The 26489-nt window shown below is 36.3% G+C and overlaps 2 protein-coding genes across 3 annotated transcripts in view; both read right to left on the reverse strand.

The window, feature by feature from the left end:
* Positions 1-26489, reverse strand: part of LOC125227789 (slit homolog 2 protein) — a 199084-nt gene that overhangs the window by 46190 nt on the left and 126405 nt on the right. Inside the window, exon 1 of one of the 2 annotated variants that reach the window (XM_048132129.1) lies at positions 4693-5040. The exons of the other annotated variant lie outside the window; for it this stretch is intronic. The gene's annotated coding sequence lies outside the window, so the exon portion shown is untranslated. Of the gene's footprint in view, positions 1-4692; positions 5041-26489 lie in introns of those variants that run through there. 2 annotated transcript variants of the gene reach the window in all.
* Positions 1-26489, reverse strand: part of LOC125228063 — a 54354-nt gene that overhangs the window by 11337 nt on the left and 16528 nt on the right. The window lies entirely within an intron of this gene.

The raw sequence follows: 26489 nt of genomic DNA on the forward strand, positions 1-26489 counted from the left end.
TCGTTAGCCTGATCTCCTTCAATTAAGGTTTTTAATTTGGCTACATCAATCTTCACCGGTCGACCAGACTTAGGTTGATCTGATAATAAAGTCGCCACTACGAAACCGCTGGAACCACTCAGACCCAACTTCAGGAGCAACACGCTGACATATATTACGCACTGCTTCGGCGACTGAATGGCCAGACTGAAATTCATATAGTTTTAAACTTTTAACTCGTCCATTTTCTTCCTTATATTAGCTTTTACTATTTGTGTAAAAATGATCTATACTTCAAATCGCTCAATTACTGTAATATACAAAACAATGATATATCTATGTTATGTTGCTGTTATGTTACCATAAACCAGTTTATTACATGTAATATAATATATGTACTAATTGAATATACAGTTTTTAGTTTTTTTTTCTGTAACTGCTTTCATAAGTATTAATTTTTTATAACCCATTTTTATATTGTTTGCATGTTTTTATAGTGTTATTTGAAGTTATTTAAATTTCACACCCATATTATAAAATACTGCCAAAGATGTATAAAGGAATACATAAGAATCCTATTAGTCACAGCAACTTCATAGTGTAAATATACGGTGAAATAAAAAAGACCGTTCAAACTTTGCATGGTGACTTTTGAGGTCATGATGAACAGCTTTTTTCATGGGACCAATGCTGGAATCGCAAAAAAAATTTGGCTGTTTAATACATTTCTACTGTCATGAGTCATGACATGATGCCGCTCATTTCTAAGGAACAGCCAATTTTTTTTTAAATTTCAGCTTTGGTCCCATAGTAAAAATTGTTCATTATGACCTAGCCACAAAATTAAAATTTTGAAAAAAACCCCGACATAGTGGATCGATTTTCATGAAACATGGTTAAGAACACACCCACCTAACTCAGCTTTCAAGCACAAAAACTAAATCTAAATCGGATCATCCGTTCGGGAGCTACGATGCCACTGACGTACACACACACCGAGACAGGCAGACACGTCAAACTTTACTTATAACACCCCCTCGTTTTTGCTTCGGGGGTTAAAAAGTCACTATGCAAAGTTTGAATTTATTTCAGCCTGTATGTACGTCTCTATACTCTCTATCATAACAACTTCTAGTAACTCAATGAGATATCGTTATTCTATTACATAAATCGGTCACATTACTAATGGTCAATAAGTATTCTCTTGATACCAGATGGTATATATAGCAATTGAATCTGCTCAAGGTTAGTAGGTTTGCTAATGTTGACACAAGAAATAATATCGTCCATTATTTTACATATAGGTACTAATGAAATAAAACTATGGAAATGGATTGTATCGCGTAAAGGCGAAGAATTGAACTGTAGACTATTCTCCTTATACTGATCAACATTTGTTCAGTGACTTTTAAAAATGATGAAGTCTTTAAATTGTTAATTTTTCATACAAAATAAATATTAGCTTCAATGTACGCCATTATTGTTGTCATTGACGTTGTCTGTCACACTTTAGACTTAACTGAATTCGCAATACATTACCTCTTAGAAAAAACTTTCAAGTGTGATAAAAATCAAAATACAAGTTATTTTTAAAAGTCGCCGAACAAATGTTGATCAGTATAAGGAGAATAGCCCAGAGTTCAATTCTTCGCCTTTGTTACAGGCCCCACTCGTATAGGTACTACTTGATGGATGTGCAATTGTAAATACATAGATTATTTAGACCCATTTGGACCAACCACAACTCAGGGTTACTGGGCTGTCATCTGTCAAATTCCATACAAAATGGTGGGTTAACCCTCGGATTAACCCTCCATTTTCGTTGGTGTTTGTAGCCCTTATACTGGCCTGATAAGCCAAAAAGCGCTATCTCAAACGAAAATCCATAGCTAACTTATACTGACAGTTCCATTTTCAAAATCATTTGGTTTTGAGATAGCGCCACTCGGCTTAGCAGGGCAGTATAGTTAGGCACAAATGCGTATATTATGTAAAAGTTGAGTCCAAATAAACTCTTCTAAGCCTTGTAACCATTGTTATCAATAAATATTTCATTTCATTTAAACACATACCTATGCTTCACTCAAATAGCTTTGAGATACTATCTTTGCAGATATGCTTCTTTCTTTCTTTTTTTTTTATCTAGCCTATAATGGTGTCCCACTGCTGGGCAAAGGCCTCTCCCCTTACCCTCCATGACTCCCGGTTTAGTGCCTCTTCCGGCCAGTTGGTGAGGAAGGTGTCTAGGTCATCCCTCCATCTTCTTCTGGGCCTGCCGCGTCCGCGCTCTATTTGTGGCATCCACTTGGTGGCTACACTAGCCCATCTGTCAGGATGCATGCGGCAGACGTGACCAGCCCAGTCCCATTTGAGCCTGGCAGTCCTCTCGCCGACGTCGGCAATGCGGGTTTTTGAACGCAGCGTGGTTTTTGAATGCTTCTCTTACAGTTGTGAAATTCAGCCAACGAACACTTTACAGTTTCTACACCCTGTTTTAATTGAATTCCGTTAACTTTAAGGAAAGGTTCTTTAGGTCAAATACAATTAATTAATTTAAGAAACTAGCGTTCTAACTCTTACGGTTATCGAATTATTTAAAAAAATAATGTAATTACTGAACACGTGTGTGGCATCCCTTACCACTTCCTTATGTTATTTGTTTTGACATTTGCCATCAGACACTTGATACTGACTTTAATATTATGATTAAGGTCCTCTCACACTAATTAATTCATTTAATATGTATGTATTTTTTTTAATTTGACGATAAAGAAACGAAATGACGAAATGAAAAGCTATATCTGTATATAGCTTTTCATTTCGTCATCAATCACCCTGTGGTGATTCCTGGTGATGAACCTAACTGCGTGTCGAATTTAACGGAAAACAATAAAAACACGGTGTAGAATTTCTGCCTGGACGCCGTTATATTTTGGCTTTCCGGGAATCAGTCGTATCCTGTGCTCACCGGACTAGATTTTAAGTAACGGTTTTTCTGATAGTCTAGACAATGGTCTCGACGGAAGATCAGCGCTTTATGGTTGGCATAAATGCTGAAATGGGACCATTGCGTGGTAAACTATATCAAATTGTGTTTAACTATTACATAAATGTGTTTCTATGTTTACCTACGAATAAATGATTTTTTTTATTTATGAAATGGGCAGCAAACGAGCAGACGAGCCGCCTGGCGGTAAGCAGTCATCGCCGCCCATGGATATAAGCAATATCAGGGGAGCCACTTATGCGTTGCCGACCTTTGAGAACCCTAAATACCAGCTTCTTGAAGAACCCCATATCATAGCGCAAGGAAAACACCTCAGAAGGTAGCTCATTCCACAACTTGCACGTTCTGGACAAAATAACGAGCGGGAGGCCCGTTTGTTCTTGGTTTGCCACGTGTCGAGATTGGTATTGGTATTTGTATTTTGATAGTTATTTCATTGGACTATCATTGATATGTGTAAGGTACAGCGGGACAAATCTCGACTGGGAGGCAAATGTAAATGGCCCATTTTTTCAATGTTTTACAATGTTTGCATTGTTAAATAGAGTGTCCACCGGTTATATATGGTAGGCGTGTTTAGTGGATACATGTAGAACTCAACATCATGTAACAATGGAAAAAATGGATCAGTTATAATCCCCCCCCCTCGAGATTTGCCCCGATGTACTTTAAGTATATGTTAAGACATAATATATTAAAAAATACAGGGTATAATTTATGAGCATGGAAAAAGCAAGCACTTTATGAATTTACAGTAGTAAGGAAAATACCAAAAATGCATGTTTTCATAAACTGTATGACATAGCTAAAACAAATGTACTCCATCTGTTGTTCATTCCGCTACATCACGGCCGGAAGAGCTATGCCAATATACGCCTATGCCTAAACAAACACAAAACGCGCTTTCAATTTACATCGTGGTCGAATCCACTTTACGTGTTATGCATATGCTAAAATATGTTTTATATTTTTGCGTCTCTGCTTTGTTTGTATTATATACAATGCGCATAAATTTAGTATTTTTAATGCGTTCCATATAAGGGGTAAGCCTGTTTTCGTAATACGTCTACCAGTAATTTAATTGGCAAACCATGTCAATGGAACGTACATCTGAATTTGTATAGGAGTAGGTATGTCTATCTGTAAATGATGACTGTCACGGGGCGAAAGCGAGTAGATGTCATTATTTAACATTTTTCGTGTTCACGAAAGACGAATGTCTAGCAAAGTGTCATGGATATACGATACTCTTATTGTTAACAACCAGTGATCGGAACTATGGTAACAAAACTTTAACAAAACTTGCTAAGTGGACATTATAGAGTGCTAACAGCCCTGAAAATATTAATATCCTCGTAGTAAAGTATTGTAAATCTTGGATTCAGGTATAGAAACAAATTTAAAACTGATCTGAAAATAATAATCTTGTTTTTTTTTATATTTACGTCAGCTCTAAGGTTTTATTAAAGTTTTGCTCCCATAGTTCCGATCACTGTTAACAACACTAAAACTACCCTTTAATTTACAATGAAGTATAATGGTTTTCCACAATATCGTGGCATTAACTACGTGTACTAAATAAAATCCACAAATTAATGTCTTATCTTATGTAGCCTTGAAGAGGTCGCAATGTATATATATCGGTTTCACATAGTCTCAGTAAGTCAAAGGTGAAAGGAAAGCGATTAAAACGATCATCCAATTACCTTACGGTACGTGTAGAAATAGATACACTCGCGTTCCACAACCTCTTTGAACACCAGCTCTTTAAAACACACTCTCACCAGTTTTTGTTGGCAACTTTAAACCCACTCCGTTTCTATGTTTCTCATATCGCGAACAAATAGGGCAGGACAAATATTACGTAACACTTTCCTTTGAGAGCACTTTTATTCCGTTCAAGGGAACGGACCATTATTTTTTATAGTCAAATGCACTTTACTTCATCCTTAAAGCTTGGATAAATATTTTGAACGGTGATATTTTGTGCGCAGGACTTTTTTAGAGTTGTTGTGCGCAGATCGCCGAGCGACTGTCCAGGCCCCTTCGGTGGATGATCCATTATCGTTTGATGGGCCACCTCCGTTTGTCCGTGTCAGTGTGCGTACCACTTATGATATGAATGGGTGCCGACGGTGACCATTCGGGCATTAAGTCGCTGAACCCGGCTAAACGATCAACAATACGGAAACAGCTTGGTTTTAAATCGATATCAAAATATGCTATGATTATTAATTATTACTAATTGGTAACTAGTGTGCAGGTAATCACTGTAGTTAGAAATATTAATCATTTCTCATTCACACAGAATTAACAAAATGTTGATCAGCAGTAGGTATACGCGGTGTTGATTCTGTAAATAAGTGATAATAATATCTGGGCGACCGAGCTTCGCTCGGTTCTATTTTAATATATCACGTCTTTAGATAAAAAAAAAACTCTTATAAATACAAAAACAAAAAAAAAGACAAAAAACAAAAACTTAATTTCTGGCCGGGATTCGAAACCCTGACACCTACGATCTATCTGCGTACATTAGACCGACCTCGTGCGACTGAGCTACGCGGAATCGATGCGCGCGCGGCGAAATTAAGGACCATATTTTACGTTTACAAATGCGAAAGAAAAACTCATGAAAACTCGAAAATTCGCGTTTTCCGGGATCTAAGGCTACGCTAGATCGATTTTTCACCCCCGAAATACCCCACAAAACAAATTTCAGCGAAATCGTTAGAGCGGTTTCCGAGATCGTCGGTATATATAAATAAATAAATAAATAAATAAATAAATAAATAAATAAATAAATAAATAAATATACAAGAATTGCTCGTTTAATAGTATAAGATTACGCGATCAAACAAAGAGATTAAAGTCAAATAGAAATAATGTTCTCTTGGAGCCGATTGTGGGCTATGCAATTAGGTAATTGAACGCAATCCATTCCGATACAAATTCCGACTACTGAACTGAGTATTCCACGATTTATTTTATATAGATTTAAGCCAGTGTTTGTTTTCTGTAAGTATAAAAAACATGTATCCAATGCACCCTATTGAGGTAATTTCGAAAGACGTCTGATTTCGAAAATCACAAAAAATTCACCATTATTTCCATCTTCCATCATATTAAGATTCCCCTTTTGGAATTACCTAGCATTTCTGTGCTTCGAATTTACCCCAATGCGAAAAACGAAGCCACTCTTTCAGATCTCAGGAATGTTTACCTACATATTTATGTACCCGAAATATTATATCAGAAACTAAGACATCTAGAACAAATCGTATGGTCTAGTACCTAGTAAAGACGTTAGCCGCGTAATCCGAAGACCCGGATTCGTTGCCCGGCTCGGCCACCTCTGTGGGCTTAGTCGCTTTTTCGGTGTGTGATATTGATATCTATTCCAGTTTAAACACGCAGAAAGTAACTACATTTCTTTGGTTTTAAATGTTGAATACTTTTAATAGCAAAGAAGTTACTTAATAGCGACTGGAAGTGTCAGATAATTTTAGAAGATCAGCATCGATCGCCGCGTGGTCACGTCGACTGGTCACGTGCCGACTAATCCTTGAAACCTAATATAAAGACTAGAGTTGCCGTGAACTATTCGGTATTCGGCCTATGCAGCTAATTTTCCGAATATTACCTATCCATCCGGTCGAATATATAATATCTGTTACTCCTAAACAGAAATGGAAAATTAAAAATTACTGAAAACTAGTATAATTTAATTAGGTGTTTAAAAAGTAATCTTGGAATGTTGTTAAATACGAAGACCTGTTTTGAGCATTTTTTTTTTCATTTCTAATAATTTTATTTTTGCCATGGGTTTCTTGTCCTTAGCTACATAAAGTAACTACACTCACTAGGAATTCGTAAGAAATAAAACTGAAATCTTAACAAATGTTCTGCTATGTTTGCGAACATTTTTCATAATAAATGTAACCTAAACCACCCTAAACTGTACGGATGGATTCCCATGCCAAATATTCGGTATTCGGGCGAGACAGAGGACGAATTTTCGGTATTCGGTCAAAACCATACTCGGGACATCTCTAATAAAGACCCAATGATCATTGTGGAACGAACCCGAGTATCGATTCCTTCACGAACAAAAGACACATAAAAGACAATAATGATACTAACTCCCGATTAAGCTGCCTTGAAAGCTACATAATATATATATACATATGATGAGCCTCTACAGTGAGATCTTAACGTTAAAGAATACGTCACTATATAACGTAAATCAATACTTATTTAATATTATAAATGGGAAAGTGTATGTGTCTATTTGTTGGTCCGTCTTTCTAAAACGGAGTGACGAATTGACGTGATTTTTTAAGTGGAGACAGTTGAAGGAATGGAGAGTGTGACATACGCTACTTTTGTCTCTTTCTAACTCCCACTTCCCTTAAATGGGGGGTGGGAGAAAGACTAGTATCACATAATAATAAGGAATGCAAGTGAATGATGAGACGAGAGAGAGATGTGGAAGAAACGGACGGGACGCCAAGTAATTGGTATAAATTATGTAGGTATTTTGTATTTTAGTAAGTAAACGTTTGGGGGCGCTGTTTATTTTCGTTTCGTTAACGGTATCGGTTAATGTATTATGAACTTAACTCATAGTACAGGCAATGGTATCGATTAATTCCTTATGAGCTATGATTATGACAGACATAAACAACAAGGCCAAATAAAACGTTAGTTGTGACACAAATTCGGTAAACCATACGAGTAGGTATCTCTATCTAGCACTTTATTTCCATTAGATTTTTTCCTTACTTTATATGTAAGTTTTATCAGTTACTACGTACTTACTTACTAAAAGTAATATTATTCAAATATTGGACCCCTGTTTCACCCCCTTAGGAGGTGAATTTTGAAAAATCCTTTCTTAGTGTTCAACCACCTTATAAGGAACCTACGTGCAAAATTTGGAATCTCCAGAATGAGCGGTTTCGGCAGTCAAATAAAACCAACTTAAAAACTGCAATAACCTAAGAAACCGATATGAATAATAACTGTAAGTAAAAAACTGGCTCTAAATCGGTACCTTGTGGCAAGCCGCGTTAGACGGCAATGCCTATACGTTGCGCTTGGTAAAAGAGCCTTCTTGTCTTCCTGTCGCTTCAATGAGACGCTACGCTTCGCTAGCTCTTTAAAAATTGTTTTTGTGTTTACTCAATTTCCCGAGGGATGTCACTTTTGCTATTTACAACTAGCTAGCGGATGTCTGTCGTAATTTGAATAAGAGATTTAAGTTGTTTTTGTACCGTTGAGAGAAGACATGACTTGTGTGGTATTCAGCTCAGCCGATTAAACGTACTTTTGGTTTATTATTAAACTGGTCGTTTGATTTAAGGCTTTCTCTTTCCAAATCAGAGTCCTAAGTTAAATACCCTACGACACAAGAGTTTCCACCCCAAACGGCTCAAAAATGAAGGTAGAATAAATTGCTGCATTGTCTTTTTTTTAATATAAAAAAATACTAGAATACCTATTTTGCACATAAATTCACTTGTGCAGTGCTTGCAAATATTGGTTCCATTGTTTTTATTGCACATTGTTGATACAAAGAGCACTGCGAACGTTTATTAAATCGTAGTAGCTGGAAGTTTGCGAATAATAGGCTTTTCTGGGGATTACGAGGAAACAGCAATTGTTTGTGTTGATATTGTGGCATTCGTCGGGAAATTGTAACACGCAATCGAGAATTGTGGTTTTTAACCCCCGACGCAAAAACGACGAGGTGTTATAAGTTTTACGTGTCTGTCTGTGTATGTGTCTGTCTGTCTGTCTGTTTGTCTGTCTGTCTGCGTGTGTCTGTCTGTGGCATCGTAGCTCCCGAACGGATGAACCGATTTCGATTTAGTTTTTTTTTGTTTGAAAGAGTTAGTCGGGAGTGTGCTTAGCCATGTTTCATAAAAATCGGTCCACTATGTCGCGGTCGGGGTTTTTTTCAAAATTTTAATTTTGTGGTTAGGTTATGTAAATCTCTCTTCTTCTTCCTCCTACCCTTATCCCACGTTATGTGGGGTCGGTACAACACGTCTTCCTCTTCCATTCTCCTCTATCTTTCGTCATCTCAACACTCACATCTTTCTTCCTCATATCCTCTTTCACACAATCCATCCAGCGTTGTTTGGGTTTACCCCTCCCTCTCCATCCATCAACCTTCATCTCCAACATTCTTTTGCCTATATGACATTCATCCCTCCTCATTACATGACCGAACCACGCCAACCTGCCACTCCTCATCTTTTCCGTTATAGGCGCAACTTTCAAACTTCCCCTAATATACTCATTCCTGATCCGATCCATTCTGGTCACTCCACACATCCATCTCAACATTCTCATTTCCGCTACGTGCACTCTCCTTTCATCCTCCACCTTTGTCGCCCAGCATTCAGATCCAGACAATACAACAGGCCTCACAATCGTCTTGTAATAGATTTTCCCCTTAAGTTTAAGAGGCATCCGTCGATCGCATGTTGTCCCTGAGACCTGTCGCCATTTCATCCATCCCGCATTTATTCTATTTTTCACGTCACGGTCGATGCTTAGGTTATGTAAATATGTACATAAAATATACCTCCAGAAAAAAAGTCGACCTTTTTATATGAATGCGTCTTCTGCGTCGCTTGTTGTCTTTCTTACTTGTAAATAGTTTCAGTAATATTCAACTAATTAGTCCCTCGCAAGAGTTGCAAGGAATATCAGGCAGTACTTTTTATGTACTTATACTATAACTACCAATAAAACCGCTGCATAAAACCGTTTACTTGACAGAAGCAAATTTTGTGTACGAATCCGTGACTTAACCCTTAAATGCATAGTGATTTATATATGCACCATCTATTTTTGACAGCATGTCAAAATTCAAATTTGACTAAATCTTTGTCAAGGTCATGCATTTAAGAGTTAATCACAGTGTTAAAATAAAATCATCTGTCATGAATTTACATTTTGTAATGTTCAATTTCAATTTATCAAATGTTAGACAATTAGATATTTGATCAAATGTCGAAGACAATGACCGTTTATTCAAACAAATACCTATATTAGATACTAGCGTTTTCTTTGTTATCTTCTGAAACAAACAAATAAATTTCTCGATGCTCTGGGCGGTACACAAACAATATATAAAACATACGGTAACTGTTGCGTTTACGAGTGTTTTGTTAAAAAGCGTAATTATTTTTCGAAATATAGAACAAAATATTAAAAAAAAAAAACATTAAACCTAACAGCAGCATCATATTAATCAAACATCATTTATGTTAGCAAACTAATACCCCCTTATTTATTCATAAACGTACACTAAAGTTATCAAGCCGATAAAGTTCGTTTGTCCCTTTCCGACGTATTGGTGTGATAGAAAGGGACAAACGAACTTTATCGGCTTGATAACTTTAGTGTACATTTATGAATAAGGGGGATAGTCTTTCTTCGACCAAAATTCTATGCGGCAATGAATATATGTTAGATAGATAACTATACCTAGGTTACTGTAATAATTAAACAACATGCCTTGACAACATTTCATCCCTACAAATCCTTATGTTGTGACAATGTATTAAAGTGAATAAATTGGCATTAATTGTCAATTTTAAATCAACTGTCTTCGCACAAAACACAAACCCAAAAGAATAGATATGCGTGCAATGTTATCAAGTAGGCCAAGCGTACTAATTACCTAATAGTTCTAAAGTCTAAACTCCCACTGACTTCTGTTTATTTCGTCCAAGCGGTATTTTAACGACGCCATTTATAAGGAGTTGCCGCAGTAGGTAACCGACCACACTAGGATTTATGCTGTAGCACAAAATAAATAATATTAGCTACTTAAGTACGGAAAGGAGACCGGACACTTCCTACGAAACCGAAGTAAGTCAGCAATTCTTGAAGATAGTCTCGATTAATACAATATTAACATGCTTGCAGTAACTTGATAATACACAATACACTCCTAATGACTGTAAGGATAATAACATTATTATCTACATATAGATATAGTAAAAAAATAACCAACTACTACTTTTATTGCCACAGATTTTCCTCATATTCGGATGATCATATCGCGTTGAAACCCATATGTTTATGTAACCTCGATCGATATTTTCGATTCCCCCGACAAGGCAAGTGTACCATTTCATTTAGAAGACCCGGCTGATCTAATTTGCCCCGCCTCCCCTATTCGTACAACGGGTTGCTAGGGAATTGCCTTTTTCACTATACGTCATATGTAATTTGACAACATGGAACAACTCAAGGGGCTATTAGGACCAAATGGGACGTCCCGTGTTACATTCACAAAGTCACTGCGCGTTTGCTGTTTCTCCGTTTTATTACATTATCCTGGTGCGTAGCCGAATGGCACAAACGCTCACGAAACGCTCACGAAACGAAGCGCTAGTAGATATCTATCTCTATCGCGCTTGCGTATTGGCGCGACAGAGCCCGGCCGTCGGAGAAAGCCGAATGGCACCTCCTATAGAGTGGCAGTCTTGTATATTTGGTTCGCGATACGAGTGACCAGTGTTTCGAGGAGCGGGCGACGCCAAACGAAAGCGATACGCCGCTGGCTCTGTCGCGCCTGAATAAATTATAAATACGCTTATTTGTGGAATGTAAGCGCGATAGAGATAGATATCTACAGGTGGACAGCGCAAAATACCCTTTTCGTTTCGTGAGCGTTTCGGGTCTGTTAGCGATTGTGCGCTTATATCGTGCAAATACTAGCCACCCTGGGGCCAGTTTTTGTCTGACGGTAATCGTAATCTGTTTACGCGGAAGTGAAGATGGTGTTGTAAGTATACTTATAGAATTTTGAATCAGAAATTGGTGCTCTGTTATTTTCGCTTGGTCATTCTAGAAAAAGGTATTTTTGTTAAAGAATTTACGCATAAGGCAGCTGGGCATCGATTTTTGAATTTCGAACGCACGAATTCACCGTTCGAAAGTCTGTGGAAAACGACGTAATGCTATTTTTGAAAAAGGACGGTTAGTAATTTTATAACTAGTGGTAATGACCAGTCGTTTTCAATTTTTAACCGCCTTCCAAATCTCAAAGGAAGGGGTTATCAAGTCGTCTGTATGTTTTTTTTTTTTTATGTTTGTTCCTCGATATCTCCGTCGTTACTAGACCGATTTTGAAAAATTTTTTTTGATTGAATGTATATGCATACAGATTGGTCCCATTTTTCTCAGAACCCAGTTCTGATGATGGGATCCTGGAGAAATCGAGGGAACTCCTCAAATCTGAAAGGCATACATATAGTGATTTTTGTGTTTTTAAAGGAACAGCATGCATTTACGTACGGAACAGTGACATTTGGTGCAGTGGAACTCCTGATGATGGTCAGAATGGAACTCCTCAAATCTGAACGGCACACTTATAGTGACTTTGGTATTTTTATAAGAACAGCATGCACTTACGTCCAGAACAGTGATATTTGGTGCAGTGGAATTGCTGATGATGGTCAGAACGGAACTCCTCAAATCTGAACGGCACACTTATAGTGACTTTGGTATTTTTATAAGAACAGCATGCACTTACGGCCAGAACAGTGACATTTGGTGCAGTGGAACTGCTGATGAAGAGTGAGCCGCCCCTGGTTAGAGTTCCGTTCTGATAATCATTCTCATCTGTAAGTACTTCAGAATCATCCAGATTTCAAAATTGGTTCAGAAATGACGGAGATATCGAATAACAAACATTAAAAATATACAGACGAATTGATAACATAATCCAACATTTGAAAGTATTTATCACCAGAAACCCAAAGGAAGGCGGTTTTTTTTTTCCTTAAAAATTATGTTAGTAGAATTTAAATCGCTAGTAGTGGAGATATTATTGAACGAATTTCACGACATCGAATGGCCGAGATTCAAAAAACGGCCCCCAGGTACCTTAATAATCTGCAGAAGTATGAATGTGTATGTTAGAACTACGTATGTTAATAATACGACCACGTAACTGCACACGATTACCGAAATTTTTACTTTTAATCTCCTTCTGTTAAAATGAGGGAGCAAACTTTAAAATAGCAATTTAAAACATTACTTAAAAAGCCACTGGCGAAATACAGATAGAATACAAAATTACGTAAAAGACAAAAAGTGTAGTTCTCCTCACAATGCTCAGTAACAAACGTCACTGTTCCTCTAAAGCTGAGCATTTTACTGCATCCTCTTCCCTAACCGTATTAGCCTCAACGACTGTGAAATTCATAATCGTAGAAATTTTAATGAGGTCCGGTTGAAAATTGTTTTGGTTACCTATAAAATATTTACAGTGGCTTTGCTTTTTAAAGCGCGCAGGTTTTCCCGCATAGCCATATTAAAAAAAATAAAGCTGATAGACGATGTACGTAAGATTGTTCTGAATTCTTGCTATATTTTCTACATTTATTGTTTACATGCGTTCTACGCTACATCTATTTGTATGTCATAAAACAAACGGTCGCTGTACGATAAGGATGAATTCCAAAAAAGATTGATGATTGACATCATAGTAGGGAAAAAATAATAAAGTTAATATGATGTATATTTTGTATATTCAACACAAAAATGCTGCGAAATATTATTCCAGTAAGTACCTAATTATAATAGCGAACCATAATATCATAAAACTATGTATACATGTTAAAATACATTTTTCATCACATTTGCTGTTTAAAGGTCTCATTGCGTCTACGTGTACTGAAGAATAATGTAATATTTTATTTCCAAGGGAGTAATGGATTTAGTTTTTTTTATTATTTTATTTATTGTTCAGAACACATACAGTCATATATCAAATAACATAGGTAGCAAACATGTATAAGGTATAAAAGACCTGGAGGTTCATAAATGTTTTAAAAAGTAGGGTATACATCAAAAACATGCAAATGCGTCTTTGCGAGGAGAAAAACATATGATAAATTTACTTTAACAACAAAAGTTTAGATCTAATAAGTCCTTTTAAAGCTGGAAGTGAATGCATAAATGGATCGATGTCATAGAAATACTCATTGTAATTTTTAGATACACGTTTGAAAAAAGTATGCCTAGAATAATTAGTACGTGCGAAACTCACATAAAACAAATTTCGAGGACGTAAGGAACGATGCGGTACATTAAACATAATATTTTGTAGTAGATTTGGGCTATTAATTTCATTTTTTAAGATTTTAAATAAAAACATTGTGTCTATAAAAAGTCTTCTATTACAAAGAGAAATTATGTTGAAATGCTTAGCCGACCTGGCTGATGACTCAAATAAAGTGCCGGTTCTGTAACAGAGTGCTCGTAAGAAAACATTTTGTATTCTTTCTAGGCGATTAATATGGATATGGTATTGAGGAGACCAGATCACAGACCCAAATTCCAGAATACTCCTGACATATGAATTAAATAGTATTTTAAGGGTGCAGGGGCGCCTGAAGGGTTTACTCATTCTTAGTATCATACCTAAATTTTTGTAGGCTCGGTTACAAATGTTGTCAATATGAATATTAAAATTAAGCTGTGTGTCCATAGTAATACCTAAATCTCTAATAGAACTAACTCTAGTTATCTTCTTTCCATTTATTAAATAATTAAAATTTATTATATTTTGTTTTCGGGAGAAAGTAATCACAAAACACTTGTCTAAGTTTAGGTATAGATGATTATTGCTACAATATTCATAAAAACTGTCAAGATCATGTTGTAAGACATGACAATCCGCTTCAGAAGATATAGCTTTAAAAATCTTTGTATCATCAGCATAAACAAGGTGTTCCGAATTTCTGAAGCAGGTTGCCATGTCATTAACATATAAAATAAAAAGAAGAGGACCAAGGTGAGATCCTTGTGGCACCCCTGAGGGCACTGGCAGAAAACGAGAAGTATAACCCTTCAGTGCCACAGCCTGGCTTCGGTTCCTAAGATAAGATTGAATCCACCTGAGGAGGTCACCGTTTTTAAAAATTAATACAATCCGTACAATACCTCAGGCAAAGGATGTTTCAATCAGCCAAGGATTTTTTTGCACAACTAAAATTTGACTATTAATCTATAAAAAAAATATTATACGGTATGAAAAATGCATTTTATTTATGTTTTACAATTATTTCAGTGTATTTTACATTTACTTTGTAAATTTCACGTAGATAAATCGTTATATGTATGTAAATCGTTATAATTTGCAATCTGGCAGGAAATTGTGACGGCCATCTCGATTTGCGCTTGATCACGTTTCCATAGCAACGGGCAGTACAACACCGCCATTCATTGAAGGTTTTGCCTTATGATTTTTTTTCTCTGTGTTTTCCTCTCAAATGTGATGAAAAATATTGTGAGTAACTCAGGAGGTAAGGATTTTGTAAACTCGTGTGTATAACTCTCTCCAGCCTGCGGCTGTCGCGAGTTATTAACACTCGTCGACATAATCCCCCTTACCTCCCTTGTTGCACAATAAACTATTTCCTAACAAGCAAAACAAGTGAAACGTGCTAAAGTTGATATCAGGTAGTAATTTTATCATTAACTTAATTTGTTACTGCATGTCGTTTCACTAAACGACATCAATGCCTTATATTTAGTTATTAGTTTTACATCAATAATAATTGAGCCATTGAACGTAGCCGAATGCACAAACGCTCACGAAACGCTCACGATAATATATCTTTCGTAACTATCTATCTCTATCGCTCTTGCGTATTGGCGCCACAGAGCCAGACTACATTTCTGCGGCGTTTCAGTGGCGTTTCGCGTCGCAGAAATGCCATTCGGATACGGGGCCAGGGTATGTAGCCGAATGGCACAAACGCTCACAAAACGCTCACGAAACGCTCGTAGATATCTATCTCTATCGCTCTTGCGTATTGGCGCAACAGAGCCAGACTACCTTTCGCGGCGTTCGTTTTCGGTTCGCGTCGCAGAAATGCCATTCGGCTACGGGGCCAGGTATAAGTGAGAGGGCTCGGGCTATAGTTCCCACGCTAGACCGCGAATTGAAAACTTCTCAAACACCTTTGAATTTTGAGACGACCGGTCTGGCTCAGTCGGTAGTGACCCTGCCTGCTGAGCCGCGGTCCTGGGTTCGAATCCCGGTAAGGGCATTTATTTGTGTGATGAGCACAGATATTTGTTTCTGAGTCATGGATGATTTCTATGTATATAAGTATGTATTTATCTATTTAAGTATTTATATCGTCGCCTAGCACCAATAAAGCTTTGCTTAGTTTGGGGCCAAGCCGGCCAAGTTGATCTGTTTAAGGTGTCCCCCAATATTTATTTATTTTCGCAGACGTATGCAGGTTTTCTGACGATTTTTCCATTCACCGAAAAGCTAGTGCTAATTATTATATTTCCTGAAAAAAATCATTGGTCTCGTATCCGGATTTGAACCCAATCAATCAATTGAATTGAAGAATGAGGCGAGCGTCATATCCACTCAGTCACCACCTCTTACTTGACATTGCGACACTTAAATATATTCTCTGTATTCTAGTATATTCTTACTCAAAACGGAGACAATATAATTTAGCTAAAAGCAACAAACAAGGTTACCCCTTGTTTAGGGTTGGGTCGGGCCGTAAAGGAAGGTGACGTCATAACTCCTCCGTCGCCTGCGCGACGACGACATAACTGAAACGACCTTTGTCCAGTCCAGATGTAGGTATTTCGACGACCGGTCATAATTACATATGCTGAGTCGCGGCATGGGTTCGAAACCAAATTTCAGCTTTCTAAAACTGGTATGACATGGGACGTTTGACTACGAAACCCTATCCGGATGACAGTTCATTTTTACTTTTGATGTCACGCGTGAAATGTTTGTAATATTTTTGAAGGTGTTCAACATTTAAACCTTTGTACTGCTGATTATTTTTCATAGAGCGTGCTTGATGCAATTTTTTATTATTATAAATTTACTCATGGTCACAGACTGGCCGACGAAGCGATGAGTTGGCTCGGTTAAACTTTATTACCACGTTATACCTAGTCTAGCTATAAGTTCTGTTACAAATGAAAATAAACATATTTTTAAAATAATGTAATTTAATTACCACAAGTAAATGTTTATTTGTAGGTAAGTTAATAAGGTTTCTAAACAATATATTTTTTATTAAAAATGCCCGCCTTTAGCTTTAATACATGCCCTCAAACGATCCGGCCACTCGTCTATAGATTTACGCACTGTCTCCATTGGAAAATTTGCCACTGCTACCTTCAAAGATTTTTTTAGAGAATCGATATTGGTATGGCGTATAGTCTCAAGTATATGCACACAACTCTCGAGAAGCTAAAGAGATATTTGGAAGGGTTCATCGAGGTCATCATCCAGCTTACGTCATGGTTTGGTGGAGTGTGTCGTATCAAGGCGTCTCTGAGATCCATTTTTGCGAAAAAGGGGTAAAAATTTCAGCTAAAGTGTATCAGGATACGGTTTTAGAAACAGTAGTTAAACCACTCAACGATACAATGTTTAAAAATGTGCACTGGACCTTTCAACAGGACTCAGCCCCGGGTCATAAAGCTCGCACCACCCAGATTTGGCTGCAAAGGAATGTTCCGGACTTCATCAAGGCAGATGATTGGCCCTCTTCTAGTCCCGACTTAAATCCCCTGGACTATAAATTGTAAATTGTAGTCAGTGTTAGAGGACATGGTCTGCTCTAAACGCCATACCAATATCGATTCTCTAAAAAAATCTTTGAAGGTAGCAGTGGCAAATTTTCCAATGGAGACAGTGCGTAAATCTATAGACGAGTGGCCAGATCGTTTGAGGGCATGTATTAAAGCTAAAGGCGGGCATTTTGAATAAAAAATATATTGTTTAGAAACCTTATTAACTTACCTACAAATAAACATTTACTTGTGGTAAATAAATTACATTATTTTAAAAATATGTTTATTTTCATTTGTAACAGAACTTATGGCTAGACTAATAAAGAGTACTATCGTTTATTATTATGTGCTATTCAGTGAATTGAAATGTCGCTTGGTCTATGTTTTGATACTATTATCAGAGTAATTCCCGAAAACTTTGTACATTTGAATCACGTCTCCGATTCCGATAAAAATTGATACGCTGATAGAGTCCATTATTACCAGTACCAGATTTCTATACATTTTTGTCAAAAAATAGGAAAGTTTCATACAAACTACCTGAGACATTTTGGAAAATCTAGTGAATCTTGCTCTTACTCTATCAGCCACCCAATTGTATCAAAATCGGAGACGTGATCGAAATGAACAAACTTTTCATGAATTTCTGATCAACACTTATTATGTTCTTCTCATCAAGCATATCAAATTACTAATATTAGAATTTTCCTGAATGAAGACAACCGTTTTTTGTGACTATGCAAATAATACCTACCAGAAAGTTTACTAGCTCTTGTTCTTGAAAGAATATTTCGTGTAAACTTATCCGGGAAGTAAATTCTTCAGATTACAAAACGGGACAGCTAAAAGTTCAAGTCAACTATACAATTGAGTTTTATTGAGTCGACGTCAGACTCCCAAGGGTAACACTGCCTTCTAGCCGAAGTGACAACTGACAAGTGACTAACGTTGACGCTACGTCGCAATCGAAACGCAGTCTGGCTCTGTCACGCCACTACAGGAGAGCGATAAGGACAGCTAGCTACGAAGCGTAAAGCGATTGTGAGGTTGGAATGTGTACCACCCTGATAAAAACTTTACTAAACCCCGTAGCAACTAAGTTGAAAGGTGTTACTGGAATTCTGTGACGAAGTTTTTGTTGACAGCTAAATCCTGTTGGCTTGAGTATTTATCGTGAAAGTTTATTTCTCTAACAAGACTTAGGTAAATTAATTTATAAGGCGTTCTAGAATTAATCAAACTTAATGACTAACTTAATATTTTCTACGCGGCATTATTTTTCTCTAAACCAAGATATTTCCTAACGTCTGAAATATTTAGTACACTTACGTTTTGCGTAATGGAAAATTGAGGCACTCTTATATAGATTATACAAATGGAAAACAAAAGAAAATTTTAAAGTAGTATGTAGGTACCTACTTCCATCGGATTAGTAGATAAATTTAATAATAATTTACCACTTATACCTATCTGTGAAGTTTAATAAAACGTTTCAATCGTTATACAAGATGTTACGAGGCAGATGAAACCCTCTTAATTTTCTCATCGGATCTGAAGTATCGGGGATGTCTTTTCCGGAATAGCTGTCGTAGCCATTATTGTCATCATATAAGTGGAGCTGGAAGAACTCTCCCTGCGAGTGTGGCAACGAAGAGCAAACTAAATAAATTAATCGTTTCAATAAATGTAAAATTAGGTTCACAGCAGACCGTACAATACAACGTATAAGATATTAAAACCACCGAAACATTACACGAAGTCATCCCGACTAAAGCCGTAAAAGAAAGGGTACCATTTGTATTCATTGAAAGGTTGCTGATATGAGCCGAATGCGAATTTAACAACCACAGGATGGGAGGACCGCTCGTATCTTTACGACAGCTCTTTATAGGTTCGAATACAATAAAAATTCTAGGCATATTGTAGATGGGTACTATATTTTAACTATAAAACTCCCGTGAGACTCAAATATATTTAAAAAATCGGATGTCAAAGTCGAACGTTATATCGACTTAACACGTGAGTAACCCGCTTAAAATATTTTTAAATATGGGTACTATATATTTGTACTTTATTAAAGAATATAATTAAAAGTGCTAGGTAGGAGGTTACTAAAAAAGTAAGCGGTCCTTTAAAAGGCTTAAAAAATGGCCAGTGAGATCTGGTGCCGTAGCTGAATGGCATTTCTACGACGCGAAACGAAAACGAAATTCCGCGGAAGGTAGTCTAGCTCTGATTGTTCATAATTTTTGTGTTGTTGCAATTGAATATCAGTGGATTTCACTGAGTTCATTTGACACGCTAAGTAGATACGTTTGCTTGATCTATGGTATATATGACATCTGTGGTCGTGCCAATACGCAAGAGCGATAGAGATAGATATCTACGAGCGTTTTCGTTTCGTGAACGTTTGTGCCATTTGGCTACGTACTCTAGACATAGCCAAGCGTGCAACCGTTGACACATCATATCGTATAAGGACTGTATCGTTAATTATAGGGACACAACAAACCTCGTCTAAATGTTGACATGTGCATAATTTTGTATTATTATGGTCCGAGAGTTTGATCTGAAGGTATTGGTAAGTACTATTTGATATAAGAAGGTCTGATATTTTTTTTATTTTAGGGACTTTATGGTACTTTCATTAAGGTCTAGCAAATACATTTTGGACAACCCCTAATCTGGCTTAATTTGAGAATATTTCAAAGACTTTTTGTACGATTTCGACAAACAAAGGTTAATATGCTGCCAAAATATATTTTTTAAGAGTCCTCTTCATGGTTGTTCAATTGGGTACTTGCAGAATAAATGCGGTGAATTTATATAATTTAAAAAAACGCATTTTTGAGCAACGTTCCGGTTTGCCGTAAATTTTTGATACAAGCAGGATGAGAGAAATAGATAAAAAAATTAGGCATAGGCCAATGTCTAATAGACATTCATGGTGTTTGAACAGTGCCTAAACCAGATCGATATAAACAGTGTATGATAGTTAAATTCGACATCAAAGTCGGAGTTAGCGTAAGCACCATGCCACATTCTCTAAATGGCCGCCATACACAGATCATGAACTTTATTTTTTTTAAATAACAGTGGCTAGACTATGTCTAGATATTCTGCTTTGTGGATCATGTGTCGTTGAGGTTCGCACAGTACAATTTTTTTTCGCAATTGTGTCGTCTTGTACGCACTTTGTGAATTTTCTAGTAGCATTTGTCCGAAATCGTAATTGGTACTCGGGAGGATTAAGTCAATGCTGTCTAAACCACATGCTTTACGTCGAGTTTCTAGGACAAAATGCGTACCTTATTATGTGCCTTATTAAGCCCATGGCTTGTTATAAGAAAAAAATATAATAGCAAATAAATACGGCTACTCAAAGTTGTCCCCATATTTAACGATACAGTCCTTAGTAGCTGTCTTTCACAATCGCTCTTCCATAAATGCGCGGCAGAGTGTAATTATTAATAGATATGTTTCGTGGTTATAGGGTATTTTTGTCCTTAAAACGGGGCGTAATCGATATAAGGATATCAAAGAAAAGAGATTACGACTCTCCTTTGTTTATTTATCTCGACTTGGCGGAGGAACTACTTTGTTCCCAAAGTATTTACAAACGTACATCCTGTGCGCTTTGAAATCTTACGCTCAAATAAGTGCTGCAAAAGTGTCAAACGCCCACAAAATGAGCTCAACACGAGCCTCTTTGCTATGAAATGACCCAATTTGAGAAACGGACTGTGAAAGAAAAGGAAGTTTTTAGTCTCTTTGAGAACTCCTTTCAAGACGCGAACAATTGTTTATTTCGTAACTTTAAAATACATAAAATACAGTCAAAGTTACGTTCCAGATGCCAAACCATTTGATGTTAACCACTGTGTATCATTACGGTTTCATTCAAATTTGATTCTGTGGGCCGATTTTTGATATTCAACTGCTCGATTTCGTGTTCTTTGTCCAATAGTATCTCAATGACTAGGCATTTATCATGAATAAAAAACCATTAGTAAGTTATAATAACAATCGATGTGTTCGCGTTGGTTACGCTACAGTTCTACAACAAATAGTTTTGCGCCGTTTTCCACGGACTTTTTATTTTAGTCATGAAATCGAATGTATGGAATTCAATTCTTCTCAATTGCAGAATTTCTAGTTCTGTATTTCATTGTAACTGAAACTTGAACCGTGCACTAAGTGAAAATTAATGTACCCACTTACATATTGTTAATAAGTACATGAATAATTCCTTCATTAGCATAGTACCTAATATGTATATTAAAATGTTGAGACATCATGACTTTCACCTTAAGATTGTTCGAGTCAATATTTTGTTTCTTAAACAAGGAAAGAGATTTACAGATGAAAAGGGTTTACCAAAGTGGCTTAAGTAAATTACTAAATACCTTTCAGGAAAACCATAGAGGAATAAGTAAGGGAAGAGCGACGAACAAAAAGTCTAATGCTCAACAATTTTTAGCTAATATTACAATAGTATTTCACTCACTTCCGCTGCAAATATTTACCAAATCTCTTGAAATTGTGTGAGCGCGTTTGAATATTACATATAAACTAATTTCTGTTTCGTTTTGTTCAAAATATCGATTATTCGCAAAAATGGCTTAAGTTCCTACTAAAAAGGAGGCGCTTAAGCCCTTCTTGTAGTGTACGGAACCCTTGCAACGCGAGTACAACTCGCACTTGGCCGGTTTTTTTTATTGAATTCCGTTAACTTTAAGGGAAGGTTCTTTACATCAAATACAATTAATTTCTCTAAGAAACTAGCGTCTTAACTCTTACGGCTATCGAGTTAACAAAAATAAAGATAATTATTACTGAACACGTGTGTGACAGCCTTTACCAATTGCTAATGTTATTTGTTTTGACATGTGCCGTCAATCACTTGACACTAACTTGAATGTTATTCTTAAGGGTCTCTCACACTAATAAATTCATTTATTATGTATGAAAATGTTTTTTTTTTTGCGAATTTAACTAAAAGTGATATACAGGATAGTTCCTGATAATAAACCTAGCTACGTGTCGAATTTAACGGAAAACAAGAAAAACACGGTGTATATATTGTTGTCTGAGTACCCACAACAAAAGTGTTCTTGAGCTTACTGTGGGACTCTATGTATAATATAACATTTGTATATTTATTTACTTATTTAATTAAATGTTGTAAGTAAGTATGTAAGTAAACACTTTATTGTACAAGAAAAGAATACAGCACATAATATTTAAAATAAAAAGTTTCAGTACAAAGGCGAAGGATAAAATGCGTTTTTACCCGCTGGTATTAAAGGACAAAACACGTGTTTCCAAGCTAGTGAGGGGAAAAACTCTTAATTGTATGTGACTTTTGGTTAGGTATCATTTAGCGGCGCCGGGCTTCAAACAGCCTCTCGTTCGCAATCCTTCGCTTTCCACCCTTAGGGCCGGCTGCATCAGACCGTCTGTCACCGTTAAAGCGTTCGATAAATTTCATTGTATGGAAAGTTCCATACATAGCACAGAGGAGTAAGTAAGGGAAGAGTTGTAACTCCATCAGTAAATTCGGGTTATTTGTATAGGCATAGTTAAGTGACATCTAGCGACACTCACGCGTCAATCACGCGTCCACTATCATGAATTATCAGTACCACTACTTGATACTAGGTGGCAGCAGTGTGTCGTCGGCCAAAAATGTTATATTAGAACAGTTTACAACTTATAAGCAGAAAGAATTGAAAACAGAATACTGATTAGGTAATACTATTGTAATATTAGCTAAAAAATTGTGAGTATTAAACTCTTCGTCCGTCGCGACATCTATTGACAAGTAGCAGTACTGATAATTTACGCTATTAGTTGACGCGTTGTTGACGTGTGATTGTCGCTAGATGTCACTTAACTATGCCTATACAAATAACTCGCATTCACTGATGTATGGAGTCTTCCTCTTACTTATTTCTCTATATTACATAGACGTCTGCCTGCGTGACGATGATGTGTCTATCAAATGTGGTAGATACAACTGGCCCTTAATACACAATTTACTATTATTACTCATGATACTATAGTTAGTTAGTGGAGTTTAAACATTAGTTTATCGTTATGTAAACAACATCGAACGTTGTTGATTGTTGATTTACTATCACTGAATAAACATTGTCTAAACCAGGTATTGTTAGTGCAACATGACTATTATCGCATAGCTTAGTGGTAAATTTTAATTTGCATAAACATATGTAGATTACCATTTGAATTAGATTGTTTGATAATATGTGATACCTACATTATTTGAACGTGATTTTGGAGTATATTTTAAGCTACATACTGAAATATTTATATGCTTATCGAAAGGTTTTTTCATGCCTTTTATTTAGTTTATTAGTTCTCAACTTATTACTAACATAATATGGATGTATTTTTGTTCGAAATAAATGCTTTCATTCATTCATTCATATACGTAATATTACGTATGTAGAATATTATTAGGTTTACTGTTTAAGTAATCGTAAAAACTAGTGCCTACGCCAAACCTTGGGATTAGTTATCAAAGCGGACCCCAGGCTCCCATGAGCCGTGGCAAATGCCGGGATAATGCGAGGAGGATGATGACTGTTTAAGCAAAATATTTCACTCACACTGTACACCATTTTACTGCACTGTTCTGATCAAATTATTGAACTTGTAATAAATGGTGAAAATATAATAAAACTATCCTTCAAGGATACCTTAGTAAAAGATATATACTTAGTTGATATGCATACAACATGGAGAGGCCATATTATATCCATCATTGATAGTTTTCTGATATGAATAACTTAGAAAGCTTTTACTAAATTTACATAACATTTAGGGAAAAATAAAAGAACAAATAGTTATGTATCAAAGGTAACCCAATAATACTCAACCAACAAATTAAAACAACACTCGGAGGAATAACGATTCCTCGTATCATTAGATTCTAGTAGTAGTAGTAGTAAACACTTTATTGCACAGAACAAATTACAAGTACAGTGAATAATTATAATGGTTATGTACAGAGGCGAGCTTATCCCTTTAAGGGATCTCTTCCAGCTAACCTTAGAATAACTGAGAGAGAAAAATAGGAGATGGTAGACAAACACAACTCGTTATAACAAAACATTACTAACGCAAATCAAGCAAATCATTTATTCGTAACATTTACTCCCACACTCGGGCTGCCAATCTGTCCATTGGGGAAACTTACTCGCATCGTGTAATCCGTGTCAACTGGGCCTATAGCCAATAGTACAAGCATCAACGCTTGAACACGCCCGTCATTAAAAAAATTTCACCCTGTTCCGTACAACATAAACTGACAACCGTTATAGGGCATATTTAAACGTTGACCTACATACCTATGTCGACGACACATGACGACGATATCTAACTGTATGTACGACTCTAGACTGTGTACGAATAATTCAGACTTTTTTTTTTAAATTATAAATGGGCTTACTCTTGGCCACAGACTAGCCAAAGGCAAAGACGTGGCCTACGATGGAGTGAGCTCGCCCAGAAGATGCCTGTTCACTCTTGATTTGAAGGTTGCCGGGTTATATGAACTTAATAATAAATTGCTGCTTAATGGGCGTTTTTTCTAGAGGTAGTCATGGCAATCGTTTACGCTCCGTGAAGAACAATTAATAACTAGTTTTGTCGCACCCATATGGAAGAGCGATTGAGAGATAACTACGATAGGGTCAAGTAGGATAAGGCCGGTTGCACCAAACCGTCTGGCACCGTTAAAGCGTTCGTTAAATTTTATTGTATGAGAAGTTCCATAGAAGTCTGGTGAGGTGACGATGATGTGTCTGTCAAATGTGGTTGATGCAACTGGCCCTAAATATAAGAAATGAGTAAAAATTAGTCAAAGCTTTTAACTTGCAACCGCGTTTTGCATTTAATTCCTATAAATTTAAAATTATACCTATATATATATGTAGACTTCTTATGCAATGGTATAGTAATGAAATAAAATAGGTGGTTTAGTGTTAAGCTTTGTCTTATTGTTACCCGTGTCTTATATTTACCGTACCCGGCCCTATGCTACGAAGCATATAGGGGTATTTCACTAAAAAAGCTGGCCATTACTCGATACAAATAAGAAAAAATAAAAATAAATTAAAATAGCATATTTGGATTGACACAATGGAACTACTTATAAAAATGTATATAAGTAATTTTGGCCAGCTTTTTTAGTCAAAATCCTCTATGTGCGGAGCGTCAATAATTGTACTTTTGGCTACAGGCCCGCAAATGTATGTAGATAACGATATCCCTGCAATTCGCACATCCATTTGAATTACAGATAACATATCTCGCATCGGCAATTCATATTTTTATGTTGATCATTTATTTCATTGCGTTAAAGCGTGTTTACTTTTTATGTAATTTTATTTCTCGTCGGTCAGTTTTTTCAGATTACGGATAGGTTATCTAAGAAAGCGTGTTTACTTTCTTTTATGTAATTTTATTTCTCGTCGGTCAGTTTTTTTTTCAGATTACGGATAGGTTATCTAGTAATCTAAAAAACATTTCTGATTCTGATTCTGATCAAAATAATATTGTGTAATGTGTTCATAACAGCAAAGAATCAGATTCATCAAATTGGTCACCCAAATTGTTGATTTAACGATTTACATTTAACTTTATTTTACTGTGCAAGATAAAATATTTTTCATGTTTGGCTTTAAGCCTACTTATTGAGTTAAATTTTAGAAGTTTATTTCGTCCGTATATTTTCCTAAAATATTTTCAAAGTATTCCGTCCCTATTACAATGCGCTTTCGAATGTAAGGATAGAATCTAAATTACAAGTTTATTTTTGGTATAAATTTAATAATTGTTCGAGTTCAGTAACTACATACATACAGTTCAGTTC

Source organism: Leguminivora glycinivorella, chromosome 7 (genome assembly GCF_023078275.1).
Source record: "Leguminivora glycinivorella isolate SPB_JAAS2020 chromosome 7, LegGlyc_1.1, whole genome shotgun sequence".
Taxonomy (NCBI): domain Eukaryota; kingdom Metazoa; phylum Arthropoda; class Insecta; order Lepidoptera; family Tortricidae; genus Leguminivora; species Leguminivora glycinivorella.